The sequence below is a fragment of the Anabrus simplex genome, chromosome 5 (genome assembly GCF_040414725.1).
Source record: "Anabrus simplex isolate iqAnaSimp1 chromosome 5, ASM4041472v1, whole genome shotgun sequence".
Lineage (NCBI taxonomy): Eukaryota > Metazoa > Arthropoda > Insecta > Orthoptera > Tettigoniidae > Anabrus > Anabrus simplex.
Genome location: NC_090269.1, coordinates 182,351,530 through 182,373,760, shown reverse-complemented (window position 1 = coordinate 182,373,760; position 22,231 = coordinate 182,351,530).

Here is a 22,231-nt window from a genome sequence, read left to right as displayed (position 1 = left end):
TATGACTCATCTCCTGTTAAATATGTTTCGGCTAATTCATCTCCATTAGAAATTCTAGGTTCCTTACATGTCAAAATTCGGGTTTTTAAATTTACATGGAAGATCAAATTGTTTGTGGCCAAGCGTTTGTCTTGCCCCATCATATTGGGAGCGGACTTCATTTCTCACACTGGTCTTGTGCTCGATCTCCAGAGTAGGTCGTGCACATTCAAATTTGCGTCCAATTGTAGAATTCCCTTGTTAAAGTGTAATTCTGTATCATGTTCATCTATTTCGCCTACCCAGGATGAGATGTTGTTAGACCTTAGACATCTACCTGAGGAGCAGGCTGATAGTATTCGGAAACTGTGTCAGTCGTTTCCCGAGGTGTTCTCTGATACTCTTGGTGTTACTGACCTTATTGAATACAAAATTGAGGTCACGGATTCGATTCCTGTCCATTTTCCACCGTATAGGCTATCTCCACCTAAAATGAAGGCTCTGAAAGAAATCATCGATCAGATGTTGAAGGATGGTATTATTAGGCCCTCTAAGTCAGCGTATTCTTCGCCTATTTTTCTAGTCCCGAAACCCCAAGGAGGCTTCAGGCCTGTCATTGATTACAGGGCTCTCAATCGGAAGGTGGTGTTGCAATCTGTGCCCCTTCCCGACCTTCATTCTTGTTTTTCATGGTTTCGTAAGGCCAAGTTCTTCACGATCTTGGATTTGAATCAGGCCTATAATCAAATTCCCCTTGCCGAAGAGTCTAAACATCTTACAGCGTTTGCCACGGACTGGAATTTATATGAATACAACCGCGTGCCTTTCGGGCTCCCCACGGGGGCAGCTGTGCTCACTAGGCTACTAGATAGGGTCTTTTCCGACATCAAATTTGAGTACTTATATCACTACTTGGATGATGTCGTCGTATTTTCCGAGACTTTTGAAGAACATCTAGATCATCTGCGAGAAGTCCTGAATCGCCTTCGTAAGGCTGGGTTAACTGTTAAGTTGTCCAAGGTTGCCTTTGCTAAGCCCTCTATGTCATTCCTAGGGCATATTGTGTCACCTGATGGTGTAGCAGTCGATCATTCTAGAACACAGGCCATCCGTGATTTTAAACCTCCCAAGGACATTAAAGGTATCGCCAGGTTCATTGGCATGGTGAATTTCTTCAGGAAGTTCATTCCTAATTTTGCTAATAGAGCGGCGCCCTTAAACCTTCTCCGTAGGAAAGGCATCAAATTCGAGTGGGGACCGTCTCAACAAGCCGCTTTTGAAGACCTTAAATTAGCTCTCTGTAATGCCCCTGTACTTGCTATGCCTGATTTCTCGAAGAAATTCATCGTCCAAACCGACGCGTCGTCGTCGGCGGTAGCTGCAGTCCTTCTTCAAGAGACTGAACTAGGGAGGCGCCCCATCGCCTATGCATCTAGGACTCTCTCGGCTCAAGAAGCAAAGTACTCCATATATGAGCTTGAAGGTTTGGCAGTTTTATTTGCCTTAGAAAAGTTCCGTCTCTATCTGGAACATGTCAAATTCGACTTGGAGACAGATAATCAAGCCTTAAGCTGGGTCTTAGGTAGGCCGCGTCGTACTGGTCGTATAGCCCGTTGGGCCATCCGTATTTCTGCCTTCCAATTCGATGTACGACATATCAGAGGTACTGAAAATGTTGTTGCTGATGGACTCAGCCGTATGTTTTCTAACGACGTCGAGACCCATGAACCTGTCGACAGTTCATCACCTTCCGAGTCCATACTATCTGAGGTTAATGCCATCCTAACAGATGCTCCCATGCTCTTTAGGGATATCGAGAAATACCAACGTGAAGATCCGACGCTGGGTCCGATAATGGAAACCCTTTCTTCTGGGGAACATGTCGTCCCTTATGTTCTGAGGAATGGTGTTTTATGTTGCCCATCGAGGCATGATAAGATGATGAAGGTTGTCGTGCCAGCGGTTCTTGTGCCTATGATCTTCAAGTATTATCATGAGACCCCATTAGGAGGGCATCTTGGAATCTTTAAAACCCGTGAAAAAATTCGTGAAATGTTCATATGGAAAGGTATGGACGGTGAAATTCGGGAACTTGTAAAAGCTTGTAAATCTTGTTTGCTTAGTAAACCCACCATGTCCACCAAGGTAGGCCTTTTGTCTTCGCATCAAGCGTCGCGCCCTATGGAACGCCTGTATATCGATTATGTAGGACCCTTCCCCCAGTCAAAGGGTAATGCTAACAAGTTCATCTTTGTGTGCGTAGATGGCTTTACTAGATTTTCTTGGTTATTTCCGACTAAGCTGGCTACCGCTCAGTCCACCATTACTTGCCTAAATTCTATTTTTGCTTCTTTTGGTCCGTGCCAATACATTGTATCTGATAATGCTAAAGCTTTTACATCAAATCTGTTTCGTAAATTCTGTTTTGACTTGTCCATCTCTCATGTAACTACATCTGCTTATTACCCTCAACCATCTCTGGCTGAACGGGTTAACCGTAATCTCAGGTCCGCACTTATTGCCTATCATCATGAAGATCATTCTAGGTGGGACACGTCCCTGCATTGGTTAGCTTTTGCTTTGAATTCGGCGGTTCATGAATCACACAAATTTACTCCAGCTTCTTTGATGTTTAAGTTCGTTCCCAACACGCCGCTGGCCCCTCAACCTCTCCACAAGCCTGTACCCTCAAAGAAGATGATAGTCCAAACACAATTCTGCCGCCTAGCTTTAATGTTTCAGCGCCCCCGCAGCCGCGCAGCGCCGTGCAGCGACTGGGGTGGGGGATGGGCCCCCTCCTCTCCAGCGAGGACGACATGTGCACGGCGAGCCGGAGCTCTCCTCCCGGCCAAGGCTGATGTGCGGCGCACGACCTGCTACATGCCCGCAGCCTGTATCTGTTCACCGCGGGCGCGGCGTACTTCAACACCTCTGCTCCCCTCATAGTGCGGGCGAGCGGTATCTCAGGGTACTTGAGGGGTCCGAGCGGCCTCCGTTGGACGCAAGCTGAAACGGCCGGTCTGGCCATCCGACTCAATCTACATCAACTACATGGACAGTCACCATAAGCAATAACTACACTTGGGAATTCAACAACAATATTTGGTGGACATTGCAAAATTTTTCTTCACCTTTAAGTATTAAAAGTTTATCTTCAGAAATTCAAATTCTACAAACATAAAGACTTTCATTCACCTGCAACAACAACATTTTGAAACTGAATTAAGAAATCTTGTAAATGCTTCTGCTATCTATCTTCGTATCAACATCATTACTTGGACTTTGTTTCAAACTGATTTCATGTGTCACCCCTGGAGGAACTTTTAGGGGGGGAGGTCTGTACCGGGCGGTACACCTCTACACCGTTTATTTAAAAGTTGCGCCAGTTGAAACTCCTCTTCTGGAGGAAGGTTGAACTTTATCTATTCTATTAATTCTCTACTTTCTCAGAAGATGTCACCACGTGGAAGATTTTGAGTTTTTGAACTGTGTCACTTTTGATGTGTTTTTGTTTCGCTTGAAGTAAGAAGTGTGAACTTTCTCTTCTAGAGGACACTACTGAAGATCAGCAATAGTGCAACCTAGTGCGGAGTCAAAGAACTATTTTGTTGAAGAAATTTTTATTTCAAATGTTTGTTCTTTGCTAAATTTCTTTCTGTTATTGTTTAAGTTGGCTGTATACCCCTCTCTTTCCCCTTGTTTTGCATGTAGCCAATCCCGAATTTCTTAAATTAATTTCTATCCAATCTGGTGTATCTTCCCCCAACTTGTATCTGTTGCGGGGTCCTATCCAATAAAAACATTGTGGGCGGGTGTTTTCTTTCCCCTAACGCCTAGAAACTTCCGCGAGAGTATATAAACTGTTGATTTTGGGGTCTCCGGGCCACTTCTGTTCCATCTTTCAGTGTATTAAGTACATAGCAGGAGGCGGGAAGCGCCTCTTTCTTCTTCAGCCGTTCAACACCAGGTAATGGCCTATTAATAACTTCTTTTCTTGCTAGGTCGGCAGTTTAACACTCGCGGCGGGTTCGAAGCATTTCCATCATGTAACCTTCTCCTAAAATGTAATTACTCTTTTCATCTTTTTCTTGTAAAGCTACATATTGGGATAGAGAGTGCTAACCCTCTCGAGCTCCCACTCACATTTGTTTTGAGGTGAACTTATTTTCTCAAACTATTCTTCGTTTATGTAATGTAAAGTGTTCTTCTCTAAGTCACCTCTGTAGTATGGGATTAGCCCTTGCGTTAGTGGCCCAGAGCCAGATTAGGTTTTAAAAACAAAGTGTATTAGGAGTGCAAGATCGCCTCCTCTCAAATTGTTATTTTAGAGGTCATGTAATCAACCTTCTTTTCATGTAATAGACCTCCGTAGGTTGGGTATTTTACCCCTGTGAATACGTCCTTAGAGGACAGCTTGAAGGTAGAGTTTGGTGTGGCCTTGTGATAGGCTTACAATTTTGAGAGCGGATCGCTCTTTGAAATTTGTTTCTGTATGCCTCGTGCAGGCTTTATGTGTAATGTTTGGAGCCAGTGCTCCTGGGCATGAATGGGGTTTTCTGCCCCTTGGCTAATTTTTTTTTTTGGAGTAAGGCGGGGCTGATTGCCCAAGAGTTATGAAGTAAGGGCACTGAGCCCGAATCCAGTAATATTGTACCTACTTTTTGCTACTCTGTACCTGTTATGATTGTTATCTCTTGTTTTTGAAAAGAAAATATAACCTAGTTAAATTTTAAATTAATTTTACATTGCACGTTAATTTCGTAGCTTGAAACCCATTCACACCCGCACCTTCTTTCACCTCTACCTACCACGGATATCTCCGTAACAATTATTATTATTATTATTATTATTATTATTCCGAGGGATCCGTGGAACAGCAGAGGTGAAAGAAGGTGTGGGCTGGAATGGGTCTAACTACAAGTCCGAAAGAAGAATTAAAAATTTAAATAAAGGTTATATTTTCAATAGACAACAAGATTTAACAAATTTTCACTAGGTGAAATAACAATGAAGAAAATCAGGTACAATTATAACTTAACAAACGAAAGCACGAGTTAAGGGGTCTTTACAAATCCTGGGCTTCGAGCACCAATTTCACAATCCTTGAGCTCTCAGCTCACAACCAAAATTTACCAAAGGGCAGAAAAACCCGTAATTACCTGGAGCAGTTGCTCCCACCTAGTAATATCAAGCCTCCTAGAGGCACCTTTCGAAACATCATAAAGAGCTGACCGCTCTCAATCTTTCAAGCCTATTAAAGGCCACAACAACTTTCACATTGCCTGCCTCTCAAGGCACACTTACAAATGAACAGGGGTACCTTGTACCCATTCTACTGGACCTTAAATTTTAAAAAATGGGGTTAATTTAAACGGCCCTAAATACAAAAGGAATGGAGGCGAGAACTTGCACTCCTACATGAAACTAGTTAAAAGCTAGCCGGCGCTAGGCCAATTCAACAGGGGCTATTCCCACATTAGGGAGGTGGCTCGTATAAGAAAATTTTAAAACATTAGGAATGAGAAGAAAATCGGTTATGAAAACGTAGTCACCTCAGATTAAAATGCAGGGGAGCTAGAGAGGGTAAAGCACTCTCTATCCCCGATTTACAGTTAAAGTAACACAAAAGTTTTACATGGAAATTTTATAGGTTACATCAAAACGGTTTCGGACCTTCCCCGAGGATTAAACTGCTGAGAACCGGGCGAGTTGGCCGTGCGTGTAGAGGCGCGCGGCTGTGAGCTTGCATCCGGGAGATAGTAGGTTCGAGTCCCACTATCGGCAGCCCTGAAAATGGTTTTCCGTGGTTTCCCATTTTCACACCAGGAAAATGCTGGGGCTGTACCTTAATTAAGGCCACGGCCGCTTCCTTCCAACTCCTAGGCCTTTCCTATCCCATCGTCGCCATAAGACCTATCTGTGTCGGTGCGACGTAAAGCCCCTAGCAAAAAAAACTGCTGAGATAGCAAGAAAATAAAGATGTTACGGCCATTACCTTGTAGAAGAACTGCTGGCGGATGAAAGAGCCGCTTCCCGCCTCCTGCTATTCTTCCATACACTAAGCTAGATGTTGTACGAGTGGCCGGAGCCAGGAAAATCAGCAGTTTTATACTCTCGGGGAAGATTCGAGACCTTTCATGAACGATTAAGACACACCCACAGTCGTTTATTGGTCGGTTAAAGATTACACATCAAATGAAAAGAAGAAGGACACGATTGGTCCAAAATTAATTAAATAAATTCGGGGTTGGCTAAGTTCAAAACTGGCGGAAAGAAAAGATTTATATTGCCAACCTACAAATGAAGGAACGAAATTTAGTTATAGAAAAACTTATGTGTATAAAATATCTTCAAGAAAACTTCCATCACTTCGCACCAGGGTGCATGATCATAGATTTTGGTAGAGACACCTGTGAGAGAATGTCCACACTTCTTGATAATTAGTAAACAAAAACAATTCGAAATTAACTCAGTGACATCTTCTGGTAAACGGTTGAATTTATTCAGTTTTAAAGTTCAGAGTTTCAGCTGTAGAGGAGTACTTTAAGGCGGAAAATTCAAATGTGCGGCGTGTAGGTGTACCAACCGGTACATTTATTACTATTATTATTATTATTATTATTATTATTATTATTATTATTATTATTATTATTATTATTATTATTATTGTTATAGTGCTGGATATCACTTCCACAAACATCTGAGTTCGGCAATGAATCTGATGATACTAACTCGCATAAAATCCAATGAAATACGTGAGGTGAAATTTACACTGAAATGCAACATATTAAATATGCCGTTAATCTGTCCCACACGTGTTCAATATTTGAAAATATCTTCTCAAAACAATCATCTTTTATTGGTGAAGTCAGTGGTTTTTAAATAGTACACTAAGCTGTTGGTTGGGACATTCAGAATTATAATAGAAGGTACACACAGTCTAACTACTCTACAACGTAACAACACTACCACTACCCATGTGGAAGAGGAATGGAAATATCATAAAAATACTAATCTAATAGAAATACTACCACTAATGAATAAGTATTATTTCTACAAAGATGAACAGGAAAAACATTATAAAATGATACTTAAATATCTGATGGAAGTGGATTCTCCGTCGACGTTCTGGATCTGCTCGCTCACATGTTGATGGTAGTCTCCTCCAGTCGCTATCTCCCCATGTTAGATAATGCCTACATCTTAGTTCTCCATGTCGACATCCAAGCCCAGATAACTAATCTTGTAGGTTTCTCCCTCGGATGGTAGTTGAAACATCCTGGCGAAGATTGTCGAACACGTAGCGGTCTTCTTCTCTCTTGATAAGGTGAAAGCTGAAACTAACACAAAATTTTAGTCTGTGTTTCCACCTTCATTAGGATTTATATCCTAGTGAATATTATAGAAGATGTCTTGATTCCTGATAGTGATATGGATATAGTTAGATGTAGGAAAACATCATTTGCTTTGATATGATATTGGAATTATTAGTTCAGCTTGGGGTTCACTAACCCCCAGAGCTTCTGATAGTGGCTGCTACAATTTCTTACACATATCCAGAAGCTTATAAGTTAATAAAACGAACTAACAGCATGACAATCTCATCCTATATTTGATAGGATAGGTTCTTAAGAATGCTACTAAATCTTGCTCTACTTTGACCAGAAACTCCATGTATTCCACACCTATCGAGAGGCAGACAGTTGCTTTAGCCATGAGAAATTATCATAACATTATTGTGGCATAAGAGATGTTACATATGAGTACCGTTATTTCTGAATGTAATACTGATATTTAAATAGTGGATGAAGTGAGAAGTAGCAATCCTAAATGCTCACATTTAACTTACTTTGAATTTTCTACCGTATCAATTCTGCTTTAATATTTCTGTAACTGCTCAGTTAGGATCGCATTAATGGATATCGCCAGATCTGCCACCATCGTGTACCTTAATAAGAGGAATGCTATAATCCTTTATTACTAATTATGTTAACTTGGACCAGCTGGTTGTTAGATAAAATTTATCTATTTCATGTCGTATTTATTTACTTGCCTATTTCGTTATACCAGTGTTGTGTTATTCATGTTTTAAACGATGCTAAGGTAAGGCATTCGTTCGTAATACTTCTTTATTTTGCAATATTTCAAGTATTGTATACTACGTACATATTTCTGACATAATCTTAGAGTTCCTGAAGGAAAGTAATCTAATATGCGAAGCTTTCGCGTCAAAATAAAATTATTTTGATGACTCCCTAATCTTGAACATTAAGCAGCTGATCCCCCTATAATTTCCACGATTTTGGTTTTGATATTACGGTCTGAGAAGTTGTAGTTGGTCTTGGTTACATGAAAGTACATCTCGATCACGTCATGTTGGATTCCTATTTCCAATTAACAGGCAATGAGTTGCCTTATTATATGAACCATCTAACAAGAAAGGTCCTTTATAAAACATGGCGGCGTGTTCCCATTGTCATATATACAGAAATTCTTACCGGGTTATAATGACATAGCGTATGTCGTCTCCTAGCGACAATACGTCCATCAAGGTGATTCCAGTCTTGGTGGAGCTTTCTAATTAAATTAATTGCATAATATTACTCATCATTAAAAAACTACCAATCTGATTTCTTTCAAAACACTCTTAAACACTCTTGTATTCGAATGCATGGTTTTGTCAAATTTTCAAGTCCATGGACCGAATACTTTTAGTGTTGCAATCAGAAACGTACGCAGGCTGAACTTTTATATATGAAGATTTTGGCGTTTTTCCAGGTTTTTGAATTCTCTGTTTAATAGCTTAGCAAGTGTGTAAAGTTCTTGTTCATTTAGAATTTTATCCAACAATTTCCCATCTATATATTTCTCTCTAATATTTATCGTTTCTTTACAGTCCTCAACCAGACGTTCCACTTCTATAAGTGAATTACATTTCGTCATTTCTTCTCTTAAATCTTAATATTTGTAAACTCCCATCAACCACCAAATTATTCCTCTCATTTCCCTTTTTTAACATTTGCGTCTTTATAGTCACATTTTCACTTATTCTGCAAACCTATATTAGTGTCCCCTTTCTGTTGCAGTCTGTCCTTATTATTCATCTTTCTGTACCTTTCACTCTTCTGATGACATTATACAATCTCCTGTCATCCCTTGATGTATTGCTTTACCAGTAAGATCCCATTCCTATGTATTCTAGAAGCTTCTTCACCCCATCCTCCTAGTAGCATTCGTTTAGATCTCACATTAGGTGCTGATAAGCTATGCCTAAAATTTCACCACTTCCCCCGTTTTTAATCTCAACCAATACTTGACAATTCGCTTCGCTGTATCAGCCCGTATATTCACCGCTTCACATAACCTTACTCCACTATTTTCAGTACAGTATGGCAAACGCATATATATTTTGGGAAATTTGCTAACGATTACTTCTAAGGCTACAATTCCATGATATATTCCCCAAATTTCCGCTCCATACAGTACCTTAGCTTTGGCTACTGACTTAAATACCGTACGTTTTTCTGTAGTTTGTGTGCTATTTTAGGCATCTTTTATCCAGTATTTGTATAGTGACCAAAGTAGTTACTGCGTTCAAATTTGCTCTTTTTATTCGATCTGACCATCTACCCTTGCTGCTTGTAATCGTTCCTAAATATTCATTTTTTAAACATTTCTAACTTTGTCTTACCCATCCAGCACTGTTCGCTCTTAGAAAGCTTCACACCCTTTTTACAAACCATTACTCTGGTTTTCTGTAGATTTACATTTAAATTCTAATCTTTACAATAGTTTTCTATCTCATTAATATTATTTTGCACTTTGACAGGTTAATGCGAGTAAAATGATATCGCTCGCAAACATTTGACCTAGAATATCTTGATTCACAAGACATGGAGAACCCCTTTCGATTGAAAAATATCATTAATCCATATATCAAAAGTGTTTACTAAAACCGGGTTTGCCAAATTCGTTCGTCCGTTCTACTGGGCCGATTTGTTTCATTTCTGGTTTTGTTTCTCCAGAATTCCTTACCCGTGAATCATGGGACATTGCTAGGCCTCTAAGTTCAGCCAACTTTCAGTAATCATAAATGTACCGGGCGGTACACCTCCACGTCGCTAATTCAAACTTTGCGCCAGTTGAAACTCCCCTACTGGAGGAAGTCTGAACTTTATCTAAGGTGGTAATTTTCAAGTTTCTCAGAAGATGTCTCTACTTGGAAATTTTGAAGTTTCTGAACTGGGTCGTTTTCGATGTATTTTTGTTTTGCCTGTAGTAAGAAGTGTGAACTTTCTCTTCTAGAGGACACTACTGAAGAACTACAATGGTGCACCCTAGTGCGAAGTGAAAGAACTGTTTTTTGGAAAAAATTTGAATTCATAAGTTTGTTCTTTGTTAAATTTCTTGCAGTCATGGTTTAAGTAGGCAATATTAACCCTTTCTTTCCCCTTGTTTTGAATTTAGCCAATCCCGAATTTCTTTAGTTAATTTATGACCAATCAGGTGTATCTTCCCCAAAGGGGATATGTTGCTTAACCCTAGCCAAGAAATGATTGTGGGCGGGGGTACTCATTCCTGAAACGCCTCGAACTTTCCGCGAGAGTATATAAACTGCTGATTTTCGGGTCTCCGCGCCACTCCAGTAACATCTTTTGGTGTGTAAAGTACATTGCAGGGGGCGGGAAGCGCTTCTTTCTTCGGGCAGCAGTTCAACAACAAGGTAATGGCCGTTTAATAACTTCTTTTGTTGTTAGCTCAGCATTTTAACTCTCGGGGCAGGTCCGATGCTTTTCCACCATGTAACCTTTCCCTAAAATGTAAAGACTCTTTGTATCTATTCTCTCTTAAGCTGCATATTGGGATAGAGAGTACTTAACCCTCTCGAGCTCCCACTCATTTTGCATTGAGGTGAACTTATTTCTCAATCGTTTCTTCCTTAACGTAATGTAAATTGTTTCATTCTAAAGTCACCTCTTTCGTATGGGATTAGCCCTTGCATTAGCGGCCTAGATCCAGATTAGGTTTTAAACAAAATGTATTAGGAGTGCAGATCGCCTCCTCTCAAATTGGTATTTTAGAGGCCATGTAATTAACCTTTTCTCACTTAATAGGCCTCAGTAGGTTGGGTATTTTACCCCTGTGTTTATGTCCTTAGAGGACAACTTGAAGGTGGAGTTGGGTGTGGCCTTTTATAGGCTTGAACGTAGAGAGCTGTTTGCTCTTTTTGAAATTTGGTTCTGCGTGCCTCGAGGAGGCTTTACTGTGTAATTTGGAGCAAGTGCTCCTGGGCATGAATGGGGTTTTCTGCCCCTCTGTTGAAACTTGTTTTGGGGTAAATCTGGGCTAATTGCTCAAGAATTGTGAGTTCGGGGCTCGAAGCCCAAATCCTGTAAATACTGTAATTGTACTTTTGTTGCCTTGCTACTCTGTACCTGCCATGCTTGTTATTTCTTGATTTTGCAAAGAAAATATAACCTTGTTAAATTTTAAATTAACTTTAATTTCGTAGCCTGAGACCTGTTCACCCCCCGCACCTTCTTTCACCTCTGCTGTTCCACAGATACCTCGGAACAAGTGGTAGCAGAGCGTGGTTGAATGGGTCTCAATTTAGCCCCTTTTGACGGCTAAACATTGCTTTGATCCGAACTCTAACAATTTTCTCAGTTGCAGAAATTTTTAGATTTTTCCTTTTTCAAAATTTTTCTGTCATCATGCCCGGCCCTCGCGATGTTCTCCATCTTAACTATTTGCGCAAGGAGGAGTTGATCTATGAGTTAACTATTAGAAATGTGCAATCTGGAGGCACGGTTGCGGTAGACACAAGTAAGCTTAGAGAGTCCCTTGATTTGCCCATTTCCATCCCCACTTTGGGAGAGAAAGAAATTGACGACTCTCTTTCCACGATCACTGACAATACTACTGAGCTAGCATCTGTAGTTAGTTTTTTTAAAGAAAATTATCCTTCTCCTAATCAAATGAAGCGTGTGCAAGCCAGGCTATTTCATTTTTCAAATAGAGTTAACGATCTGTTGTCTCTGAAGTTGAATGACGTTCAGAGGAAGGAAGCTAGTATGGTTCTTGAAAATCTTTCTGAATTGTCCAGTAAAGTTACCCAATTGTTAACTGGGGAAGTTCCTCCCAAAACTGATCAACCCACCACGGTGAATGTAGGTAGCGAGGAAGAGCCTCCTAAGGGAGACGTCAATAGGAAAACTGTTGCAGCTCAAACAACCTCTGCCCCATTGGACAACGAGTCTTAACGCCGTACCTCGTTGAATAATGTACGTTCTGAATTAACTTCTTTGCCACTTAATCCTTTACCTACTATGTCACCTGGGTTCAGCAGCTTGCCTCATCCATTAGCAATGTTGCTCAGAGGTATCTCTAAGTTTTCTGTTAATACCACCAGTGAAGTAATTTCAATCTTAAGGTTTTTAGTTGAGTTCCAGGATCATGCCCTTGTTTTTCTCTTTCTCCATGTCAGATTTTGCAAATCATCTATCCCTATGCAATTGGTATTCTCTCAGACAAAATAGTAAGAGCCATTGCCGAGCAATCATCTATTGAGGACTTCCACGCCCACTTGCTAGCTAACTTCATCCCGGCTAGGGCAAGGTCCTCCCTTATTCAGAAGTACTATTATCGTGTACAGCGGTTGGATGAAAACATGGCAGATTTCATCCAAGATATTAAGTTCTATGCTAGGGTGTTTGCTCTTCACTTCCCTGAGGATCAGATTGTACAATCTATTGTGGAAGGTATCTCACCATCCTATAGGTCATATTTGTGTTTCGCGGCGTGCCCGCAAACCTTCTCTGAACTTGAAGCATTGGCCGTCTCAGCGGAAGGAGTTAGATACGCCGATTCCTTGCGCGTCGCGAAAGAACCCCCTCCTTCTTTTGGTAATCCTCGGCCTCCACCTCGCCGACCCGTCACACGTCGTAATTGCTATGCTTGCGGGTCGCCTGACCATCTTCGCAATAAATGTCCATTGGTCAAATCTAGTAGGGCAAATAATGGAGCTGGTTCATCACAAGGTTGTTTTAAATGTGGGGCTTTCTCACATATCGCCAAGAATTGCCCAAATTCGGATAGCACCCCCTCCTGCTCAACTTCTGGTGCAAATTCCACCAATGCCAATAAAAAAAGTGGCTTCGGCTGAGTCGACTAATCCATCTTCCCGAGGCTCAGCCCCTGGTAAACAGGTCGAAAATTCAGGGAAAGTTCAGTCTTCAAATTCATCTTTTGAATGCCCCAAAGAATGTCTTAGGATTGCGGCGGATACCCCCGCACCGGTGCCTTTTCTCAAAATTGAGTTAAATAACGAGCTTATAACAGCTCTATTAGATTCAGGCAGTGTTTGTTCTATTATTTCGGCTGAGTGGTATGCAAAATTGAAATCTGTTTGTAAGCTTCCTGACTATTGTTTGTCTGCGATCCAATATGTTTCGGCTAATTCGTCTCCATTAGAAATTCTAGGATCTTTACAGGTCAAAATTCGTATTTTTAAATTTACATGGAAAATCAAATTGGTTGTGGCTAAGCACTTGTCTTGCCCCATCATATTGGGAGCTGACTTCATTTCTCACACTGGTCTTGTGCTCGATCTTCAGAGTAAGTCGTGCACATTCAAATTTGCTTCCAATTGTAAAATCCCCTTGTTAAAATGTAATTCTGCATCATGTTCATCTATTTCGCCTACCCAGGATGAGATGTTGTTAGACCTTAGACATCTACCTGAGGAGCAGGCTGATAGTATTCGTAAGTTGTGTCAGTCGTTTCCAGAGGTGTTCTCTGATACTCTTGGTGTTACTGACCTTATTGAATACAAAATTGAGGTCACGGATTCGATTCCGGTCCGCTTTCCACCATATAGGCTGTCTCCACCTAAAATGAAGGCTCTGAAAGAAATTATTGATCAAATGTTGAAGGATGGTATTATTCGGCCCTCTAAGTCGACGTATTCTTCGCCTATTTTTCTAGTCCCGAAAACCCAAGGGGGCTTCAGGCCTGTCATTGATTATAGGGCTCTCAATCGGAAGGTGGTGTTACAATCTGTGCCCTTTCGCGACCTTCATTCTTGTTTTTCATGGTTCCGTAAGGCCAAGTTCTTCACCATCTTGGATTTGAATCAGGCCTACAAACAAATTCCCCTTGCCGAAGAGTCTAAACATCTTACAGCGTTCGCCACGGATTGGAATTTGTATGAATACAACCGCGTGCCTTTCGGGCTCCCCACGGGAGCAGCTGTACTCACTAGACTGCTAGATAGGGTCTTCTCCGACATCAAATTTGAGTACTTGTATCACTACCTGGATGATGTCGTCGTATTTTCGGAGACCTTTGAAGAACATCTAGATCATCTGCGAGAAGTTCTCAATCACCTTCGTAAGGCTGGGTTAACTGTTAAGTTGTCCAAGGTTGCTTTTGCTAAGCCCTCCATGTCATTCCTAGGGCATTTGTGTCACCTGATGGTGTGGCAGTCGATCATTCTAGAACACAGGCCATCCGTGATTTTAAACCTCCCAAGGACATCAAAGGTATCGCCAGGTTCATTGGTATGGTGAATTTCTTCAGGAAGTTTATTCCTAACTTCGCTAGTAGAGCGGCGCCCTTGAACCTTCTACGTAGGAAAGGCATCAAATTTGAGTGGGGACCTTCTCAACAAGCCGCTTTTGAAGATCTTAAATTAGCTCTCTGTAATGCCCCTGTCCTTGCTATGCCCGATTTCTCGAAGAAATTCATCGTCCAAACTGACGCGTCGTCGTCGGCGGTAGCTGGAGTCCTTCTTCAATAGACTGAACTAGGGAGGCGACCCATCGCCTATGCATCTAGGACTTTGTCGGCTCAAGAAGCCAAGTATTCCATCTATGAGCTCGAAGGTTTGGCAGTCTTGTTTGCCGTAGAAAAGTTCCGTCTCTATCTGGAACATGTCAAATTCGACCTGGAGACAGATAATCAAGCCTTAAGCTGAGTCTTAGGTAGGCCGCGTCGTACCGGTCGTATAGCCCGTTGGGCCATCCGAATTTCTGCATTCCAATTCGATGTCAGGCATATCAGAGGTACCGAAAATGTCGTTGCCGACGGACTTAGCCGTATGTTTTCCAGCGACGTCGACACCCATGAACCGGTCGATAGTTCATCTCCTCCCGAGTCCATGCTATCTGGTGTTAATGCCATCTTAACAGATGCTCCCATGCTCTTTAGGGATATCGAAAAATACCAACGGGAAGATCCGACGCTGGCTCCGATAATGGAAACCCTTTCTTCTGGGGAACATGTCGTCCCTTATGTACTGAGGAATGGTGTTCTATGTTGCCCTTCGAGGCATGATAAGATGATGAAAGTTGTCGTTCCAGCTGTTCTTGTACCTATGATCTTTAAGTACTATCATGAGACACCATTAGGGGGGCATCTAGGCGTGAGAAGATTCGTGAAATGTTCATCTGGAAGGGTATGGACGGTGAAATCCGTGAACTAGTAAAGGCTTGTAAATCCTGCTTGCTTAGTAAACCCACCATGTCCACCAAGGTAGGCCTGTTGTCGTCTCACCAAGCGTCGCGCCCTATGGAACGCCTGTATATTGATTATGTAGGACCCTTCCCCCAGTCAAAGTGAAATGCCAACAAGTTCATCTTTGTATGTGTAGATGGTTTTACAAGATTTTCCTGGTTATTTCCGACTAAGCTGGCTACCGCTCAGTCCACCATTACTTGTCTAAATTCTATCTTTGCTTCTTTTGGTCCGTGTCAATATATTGTGTCTGATAATGCTAAGGCTTTCACATCTAATTTATTTCGTAAATTCTGCTTCGACTGGTCCATCTCTCATGTGACAACTTCTGCTTATTACCCTCAACCATCTCTGGCTGAACGGGTTAATCGTAATCTCAGGTCCGCGCTTATTGCCTATCATCATGAAGATCATTCTAGGTGGGACACGTCCCTGCATTGGTTAGCGTTTGCTTTGAATTCGGCGGTTCATGAATCTCATAAGTTTTCTCCAGCTTCTTTGATGTTCAAGTTCGTTCCCAACACGCCGCTCTCTAACCTCTGGTCTCTGAGTGACATTCTACCTGAGACAATAGACCCGGATAACATTTAAGATCTTTGGAAGAAGGCTAAAGCCAACCTTAAAGTGTCTCATGAAAAGGTTAGGGAAAGATATGATCGTGGACGGAGACCCACCAATTTGAAGGTAGGCGACCAGGTGATGGTCAAGAATTTTGTTCCCGCGGGCAAGCTTGCCCCCAGATTTCATGGGCCGTGTACTATTCTAGATTTCCTTACGCCGGTTACGTTGTTATTTAGTAATCCAGCCACCGAGAGGATATTTAGGGTTCACCTGTCACAGGTGAAACCGGTGTAATTCTGTGTTAACTTGCTTCATATAAATTTGAAAGAAATATGAAGGTTATATTTTGTTTGAGGGGTTTCACTCGTAAGGCCTTCTGCCCTTGGAATCTGTTTCCGTTGTGTGTAATTATTTTTTGTAAACCTCCCCCGATCAGTTGAACTGCCATCCTCTCCTTACCACGGCCATTACCACGCTCCCGTCTCCTGCTAACATAACACCCAGTGGCTTATACATGACATGAATATCTTCACGCCGCTGGCCCCTCAACCTCTCCACAAAGCCTGTGCCCACAAAACAAAATGATGATGGTCCAACAAAATTCTGCCGCCGAGCTTTAATGTTTCAGTGCCCCCGCAGCAGCGCGGCGCCGTACCGCTCCTGAGGCAGGGTACGGGCCCGCCCTTCCCCAGTGAGGCCAACCTGTGTACGGCGAGCCGGAGTCCTCCTCCCGGCCAAGGCTGATGTGCGGCGCACAACCTGTAACTGGCCCGCGACCTGCATGTTCGCCGCGGGCGCGGCGTGCTTCAACTCCACTACTCCTCTCATAGTGCGGGCGAGCGGTATCTCAGGGTACTTGAGGGGTCCGAGCGGCCTCCTCTGAACTCAAGCAGCGGCGGCTGGTCTGGCCGCAAACTTATCAACGTTAAAAGTACATATCCAGCTATATGGACATTCCAGTTCAACATTACTACCTTTTTTTTCGGATTTTACTGCAATGTCTGGTGGACTTAAAAAAATTTTCCTCTACTTTAAAAAACTGAAAGTTTCCTTCTGAATTCAACTTCTACAAACAAAGACATTACTTCAACAGTGACTACAAGAATTTTGAAGCTGGATCCATTCATTTTAAGAAAATTTGTTGGTAAATACTTCTGCAATTAACTTCCATATCAACATCATAGCTTGGACCTTATGTTGAAATAAAAGTTTGTTCTTCTGTGTTACCCCTTGGAGGGAATTTTTTTTGGGGGGGAGGTCTGTACCGGGCGGTACACCTCCACGTCGCTAATTCAAACTTTGCGCCAGTTGAAACTCCCCTACTGGAGGAAGTCTGAACTTTATCTAAGGTGGTAATTTTCAAGTTTCTCAGAAGATGTCTCTACTTGGAAATTTTGAAGTTTCTGAACTGGGTCGTTTTCGATGTATTTTTGTTTTGCCTGTAGTAAGAAGTGTGAACTTTCTCTTCTAGAGGACACTACTGAAGAACTACAATGGTGCACCCTAGTGCGAAGTGAAAGAACTGTTTTTTTGAAAAAATTTGAATTCATAAGTTTGTTCTTTGTTAAATTTCTTGCAGTCATGGTTTAAGTAGGCAATATTAACCCTTTCTTTCCCCTTGTTTTGAATTTAGCCAATCCCGAATTTCTTTAGTTAATTTATGACCAATCAGGTGTATCTTCCCCAAAGGGGATATGTTGCTTAACCCTAGCCAAGAAATGATTGTGGGCGGGGGTACTCATTCCTGAAACGCCTCGAACTTTCCGCGAGAGTATATAAACTGCTGATTTTCGGGTCTCCGCGCCACTCCAGTAACATCTTTTGGTGTGTAAAGTACATTGCAGGGGGCGGGAAGCGCCTCTTTCTTCGGGCAGCAGTTCAACAAAAAGGTAATGGCCGTTTAATACCTTCTTTTCTTGCTAGGTCAGCATTTTAACTCTCGGGGCAGGTCCGATGCTTTTCCACCATGTAACCTTTCCCTGAAATGTAAAGACGCTTTGTATCTATTCTCTCTTAAGCTGCATATTGGGATAGAGAGTGCTTAACCCTCTCGAGCTCCCACTCATATTGCATTGAGGTGAACTTATTTTTTTCTCAACCGTTTCTTCCTTAACGTAATGTAAATTGTTTCATTCTAAAGTCACCTCTTTAGTATGGGATTAGCCCTTGCATTAGCGGCCTAGATCCAGATTAGGTTTTAAACAAAATGTATTAGGAGTGCAGATCGCCTCCTCTCAAATTGGTATTTTAGAGGCCATGTAATTAACCTTTTCTCACTTAATAGGCCTCAGTAGGTTGGGTATTTTACCCCTGTGTTTATGTCCTTAGAGGACAACTTGAAGGTGGAGTTGGGTGTGGCCTTTTATAGGCTTGAACGTAGAGAGCGGTTTGCTCTTTTTGAAATTTGGTTCTGCGTGCCTCGAGGAGGCTTTACTGTGTAATTTGGAGCAAGTGCTCCTGGGCATGAATGGGGTTTTCTGCCCCTCTGTTGAAACTTGTTTTGGGGTAAATCTGGGCTAATTGCTCAAGAATTGTGAGTTCGGGGCTCGAAGCCCAAATCCTGTAAATACTGTAATTGTACTTTTGTTGCCTTGCTACTCTGTACCTGCCATGCTTATTATTTCTTGATTTTGCAAAGAAAATATAACCTTGTTAAATTTTAAATTAACTTTAATTTCGTAGCCTGAGACCTGTTCACCCCCGCACCTTCTTTCACCTCTGCTGTTCCACAGATACCTCGGAACAATAAAATCAAGTCATGAAATGATCAGTCCAATAATTGGAGATGAAGGCTTACCCTAACCTACAATACATTCTGTACTTAGCAGGTTCTTAAGCGACTAACACTTTCATTAATATTCTGATATATGTGATTTTTATCCTTAGTAATGTCATTTCATGTAGCCATGTTTGATCACTTTTCTTTATTATTCTTTATACTTTATTATTATTATTTTTCTCTAGATCACAGTAAACAAATACCCAATTGATCCATAGACTGAGAAAAATAACAGCGTTCAACTTTAGCCACACACACAACTTCTACTAACTTTAAGAAAACAGGCATAGTTAATATACAGGCAAGACAAAAAGAAAAGAACAGCACATAAAAAGAAACCTATTGTCCGGCCGAGTCATCACCCCTGGTGAGAAGAAGGCCGCCTTCCCGATGATGACCCGACCGGCCTTCCCGTTGAGACCTCCTGAAGGCCCCAAGATCTAACTAGATGACAATGTTTTCCCTCTCACCATTCCCTTTCCAAACGTACCCCTTGGACATGCCTTGAAGTCCGTCGGATACTCCGGATATGTGACTCCCTCTGATAGGGTCACCCGGTAGTCATCCTCAGTGTTTTCATGTCATGTCCCGCCTAAGTATATCTGTCTTGGGGCCCTTCCCCACCCCGACTTCTTATGGGTGAGTCCTCCTCACCCTTGTCCCTCTTTCCTTGCCATCTACACCATCATTTCTCAATACTTCTCCTACACCACCTTCCAGCATAAAATTCATCCTTAACTAATCACTTCAAAAATACCCAACCCTTACCATTACGACCACCCTTAAATGTTTTCCCTCTCACCATTCCATTTCTAAACGTACCCCTTGGACCTGCCATGAAGTCCTTCGGATACTCCGGATATGTGCCTCCCCCTGATAGGGTCACCCAGTAGTCATCCTCAGTGTTTTCATGACATGTCCAGCCTAAATATCTACACCATCATTTCTCTATACTTACTAAACTACATATAAACAACAAATGGCCCACGGTCATTTCCCTCAATGAACCGTTGCCCATAGAAAGAAGAAGAAAAAATACACAAAGAAAGGCCAGCACATTCTTAAATAAAAACATAGCATACCACATATGCAATCCCGGAGCAGGACCACACCTTGTACCCACTGTCCTTGTCGACACGACACATTCCATCACCGCCATTGTTCCTCTGCTTGACCTACTCCGAATTGCTAAGTCCAGACAACCTTACCTCACAGCCGTGTCTGTGTTACATTCCCCATCTCCTGTTGCAACTTCATCCTTGCTTCATCCTTGCTTAACCATACTTCGTCTAATTCAAATACCACGCCGTACTCTTCATTGAATTTGCCATCTCTTCCACAAACCACAACTTGCCGAACTCTCACAAATTCATACAGACCCCTACGTACCACTTCTCGCAAATACAATATAGCCAAAAGTCACAACTTCCCCGTTTTTTCCACCTCCACCTTACAGCAATGAATACACCACACACCCCTCCATCTCCCCAATTCCACAACAAATAAATTTACATAATACACAGTACATACACCATCACCTCATCCTACATTCTCTAACACCCCATTTCATCATACCACACACACCTCATTATTTACCTCTATCATCACCTCTCAGCCAATACTTTAACTTCACTCTTTAATGATTTAATACAACAATAAACACACCACCACTTCTTAATTACTTCTCCCGCACCACATTCCAATAAATAACCCTCCACCAACTTCTCATTATACATCCAATTACTACAACCTTCTACCGTCCTTTCTCCATCACCGCATTACAATCTCCACAATCATATATTTCATCAATAAATAACCCTACACCAACTACACTTTATACATCTAATTACAACTTCTGACATCACTATTCAATACTCTAATGTTTTTTACTTCGAGTAATCACAACCCCTTCATTCTCACCTGTACCCCACATGTCTGTCAATTTTTTATTCCTTCCTGCTTCTTTACCACCTCTCTTGGCCGCCGTTTCATCGCTATCTTCACTCTGTTGACTTCCTTTGCCACCAACTTCAGCTCCCTTCAAGTCCCTTAAGCTTCTGCTCCTCTCTCTGCTCCTACTCAGATCAAGACTCCCCCAGGTTGACTCTGAACTTGCCTTTTTCCCTTGCGCTTCCCTTACTTTACTGCCTTGACTTTCCTGCCTTTCCTCTTCACTGTTTCTGGTCACATTATCACTTGGTACCTCAACCTGCTTCTGGTCACACCGTACACTGTTACTTTTGGAATTTTGCCTATCTGCCCCACTGATCGCAGCACATCTCTCTTTTTATTCATCTTGTTTTATCTTCCTTTCTAAGTCCATCAAACTATTCACAGTCCAGATTCTCTTACAGGTGCTGCCTGACACAACTAGTTCTTGACCTTTGATAGTTGCTCTCAGCCCCTGATTCATAGCTAAAATCCTGTGCTTTCTAAGTATTTTTTCATTTCTAATCGCCTCTCTTCCCACATCTCTCTTAATCCATATTTTTTCCCTCTGCACATTACCCGCATTGCCTATCACAGCATCAGCCATCAGCGTGGAAAACAGTTGAACTTTGACAGGCCTGTTGCCCCTAATTCTTCCCACTCTCTGCACATCGTCAATATCCACTTCACTAAAATTAACTTTTCATTTTCCCCTGTATTAAGTCCACCACTTTATAGGTTGTAATCACTCTGTCTTCTCTCCGCTCCTCCGGCACCCCATATATAAATAGGCTTAAAGTGTTAGCTTCCACTTCTGCTTTCAGTTTCTGCGACTCCTCTTCTAATCGCCCTATTTTCTTTTTCAGTGTTGCCACTTCTTCGGCATTAATCCTCACTTGAGATGTTATATCGTCTGTCCTTTCCCGTAGTCATGCCTTCATTTTCTCGAACTTCCTGGTTTGTTCTTGAATCAAATTTTTCAGTTGCTCAAAGGGGCAGGCTTCTTCAACCACTTCTTTTACAAGGCTTCTGAATTCTTCATAATCTGGCCATTCCTCATTTCTACTAGATGTCGGACCTGGGTTCAGCTCCACCCCCCAATCCATACCAACATCATAACCACCGCCGCTGCAAGCAATAATTCTCCTTTAATCTCCATTTACATTTTACACCCACCTGTTTTCGCTTCTTTCTTCTCTCTCCCCTGCCATTTTCCTATAGTTGCTCTGTATTGTTCAACACCAATCATTTTCGTTACAACTCTACACAAACTTCCAGCACTCCACACTATCTCTCCCTACTCCTACTCCCGGGACCCTCCACGCAATACGTCCGCGCTTGAGCGTGGCTAAAGCTGAACTGTTGCATTTTTGATTACTACCTATGAAGCCAGAGAGTATACACTTCCTCTGATCACGGAAGAACACTATTCCCTGCTAGATACTCTTTGATTCTCTAACCACTCTC